The sequence below is a fragment of the Hylaeus anthracinus genome, unplaced genomic scaffold (assembly GCF_026225885.1).
Source record: "Hylaeus anthracinus isolate JK02 unplaced genomic scaffold, UHH_iyHylAnth1.0_haploid 11978, whole genome shotgun sequence".
In the NCBI taxonomy this organism is placed as follows: Eukaryota; Metazoa; Arthropoda; class Insecta; order Hymenoptera; family Colletidae; genus Hylaeus; species Hylaeus anthracinus.
The window spans coordinates 906706-909926 of record NW_026534326.1 but is presented as its reverse complement, the minus strand read 5'-3'; positions in this window follow the sequence as shown (position 1 = coordinate 909926).

Below are 3221 nucleotides of genomic sequence, written 5' to 3'. Positions count from 1 at the left end.
AAATTCCAAAGTCTCCATAAATGCACAAACTATGGAAATTCCAAAGTTTTCTTAATGCACAAAGTATGGAAATTCCAAAATCTCCATAAATGCACAAACTCGGGACCAGTGATGCCAGGACTACAGTTACAACATTTTTGGAACGCTCTGTATAAATCGTTCTACATACCGGTCAAATGACCGGTCGTGATAAATGAGACAGATTGCAATTTTTCCTCAGAAAATAAGCAATAAGAAAAGAGATAAATATTGACAGATATATTAACATGTACATTCGTGAAGTTCAAAGGCGATTCATTTACGTTCTATATATGGAAATTCCAAAGTCTCCATAAATGCACAAACTATGGAAATTCCAAAGTTTCCACAAATGCACAAACTATGGAAATTCCAAAGTCTCCATAAATGTACAAACTATGGAAATTCCAAAGTCTCCATAAATGCACAAACTATGAAAATTCCAAAGTCTCCATAAATGTACAAACTATGGAAATTCCAAAGTCTCCATAAATGTACAAACTATGGAAATTCCAAAGTCTCCATAAATGCACAAACTATGGAGATTCCAAAGTCTCCATAAATGCACAAACTACGGAAATTCCAAAGTCTCCATAAATGCACAAACTACGGAAAATCCAAAGTCTCCATAAATGCACAAACTACGGAAATTCCAAAGTCTCCATAAATGCACAAACTATGGAAATTCCAAAGTCCCCATAAATGTACAAACTATGGAAATTCCAAAGTCTCCATAAATGCACAAACTATGGAAATTCCAAAGTTTCCATAAATGCACTAACTCGAAACACTGTATAAACCGTTCTACATACTGGTCAAACGACCGGTCGTGATAGGTGACACAGATTGCAATTTTTCCTCAGAAAATAAACAATAAGAGAAGAGATAAATATTGACAAATATATTAACATGTACATTCGTGAAGTTCGAAGGCGATTCAATTACGTAACAATAGCGTTAATATTCACGTCGACTGTATCTGGAATGAACTCGATTCGAAGTACCTAATCGCGTTGCACTCGTAGAGCTCAGCTTCTAATCTCGTTAAGTAACGTCTACGTCCGTCCATTCGGCGCGAAATCTGTCTCGAATAACAATCGGCGACTATCGCTTCGCCGGCCGCGTAAAAATAAACTAAAACATACGCGGCGGTTTATTCAATCCAACCGCGTGTTTACACGAAACCGAACGGAACGTTCGAGTCCTTTCGAGTATTTCTCGGATAGAGCGTACGTCGCCAACGCTCGCGACCTCACTTTTCTAATCGACTGTAAATATACATACGCTTCGCGTTTCTTAACCACCGAACACTGCTGGCTTTAATTTCCAATGAAGTCGGACAACCGCCACAGTTTCCTTTTTTTTTTTCGCTCGTACATGTTCGCAACGGGCGATCGAGGGTACTCGGGAGCCTCGAGATGCGGCGAAAAAGTGGAGAGAAGAGAAGGCTCACGTTGGTGACTCGCGGTCGGTCGGTGGCGGTTCAAAGCGCCGGCGTGTTTTGTTAACATCTCCGAAAACAAAGTGTAAACTAACTAGACGTCCATACGATGTTTACTCAGCACCGAGAAGCTCGCCGCGCGAGGCAGTCGAGACGTATACGTTCCCTCCCGCCGCAATAACAACGCTTCTTGCATCTTTTTATCGCGAGTCGCGTCATCGTGTTCCCTCGATTTCTTAACCTGTCCAGTAACACGATCCCGTTCGTTAACCGCGCTCGCGAGACGCGTAACGAGCATTCGAAAATAGTTATCCCGCCGCGTCGCAATCATACCGACGTGGAAGGAAATCGTTGGAAACTTTGACGAAGGGACCGCGAGAGGTCAAAGGTCGAAGGAGAGGGAAGTACGAGGAAAAAGGAGGGCTGGTGCTCGTCAGTTGGTACACCGAAGCGAACTTAGAGGCGAGAACCTTCCAGGAAGCTGCTCGACCAGCGTTATTGGATCGGACGAATTCTTGGCGAGAAAAAAGGGAAGCGATCGGAGCAGGCCATGCCGACGATAAACAAACTGCTCCGAGGGGCCAACTTGCTCGGATCTTTGAAGCTCCGCCGTTGATTAAATCCAGTAGGCGAACGCCAGCCAGTCGAATCGTCGATGCTCCGGAACACAATTAGAACATGAATCGATTCCAGAAATATCGACACTGGTTCCTTCGAAATATTCTCGGAAGCAAGCGACGCGTTTTAAGTCTCCTTAAATGCACAACATCGGGACCGGACTCGTTTCTCATACAATCCATATATTTCCTCACGTTTCGCCGAGGAGCTTCGAATGTAGGACAGCGAATAGAGAAGAACGGAGCGAAAACGATAGGATAATAAAAAATGTTTCATCTCTGCATTCGAGACTTTACCGTAATTTTAATTCGTGGTTGTGTTAATTTCCTCGCAAGAGAAGACCTCGCGTCCTTGTCCATTTCCGGTTGTTCGCGCAGCAGGACGAGGCTACAGGATACAATCGATGCAGAAGCGTTCGGGATGGTCGTCGAATATCAATGCGAAACGTCCTCGAACGTCTTGTTGGTTCGTTGGCAAACGGTGGTCCTGTCCCTTCGGCCTCTTGGCGCAGCAGGATCGCGTGGATTCACTATAGAGACACGCTAGGAACGCCTCTTCCCGCTGACAGCTCGATTATCGCACTCGACGCGTGCTTTCGAACCTTTTTCCACGTGTTTCATTCCTCCTTCCGCTAAATTGCGAACGATACAAATCGCGTACCTGAAACGGTTGGCGTTAGAAAGGGAACAAGAGGAAGAAGGAAAGTCGCGAGTTGAACTATTCGATATAATTGAATATGGAAGAAATAGAAATCGTTTCGTACTTTTAAGCAACTTTGGTCATTTTTACTGCAAGTAGTTGTTAATTTTGCTATGAAGAGGTCATTTAACGTGATCTGATGTAAAGGGAATAGAAATTTAATATACTATTCGATATAATTGAATATGGAAGAAATAGAAGTTATTTCATACTTTTAAGCAATTACGTCTAGAACTGATAGGCATTCGCATCAATCAACTAGAAATTATTTCATACCTTTTAGTCCAGTTTTAATATCTTTTCTAAGCAGGATATATATTTTTTCTAAGCAGGCTATATATCTTTTCTAAGCAGGCTGTATATTTTTTCTAAGCAAGCTGTATATTTTTTCTAAGCAAGCTATATATTTTTTCTAAGCATGATATATATTTTTTCTAAGCAGGCT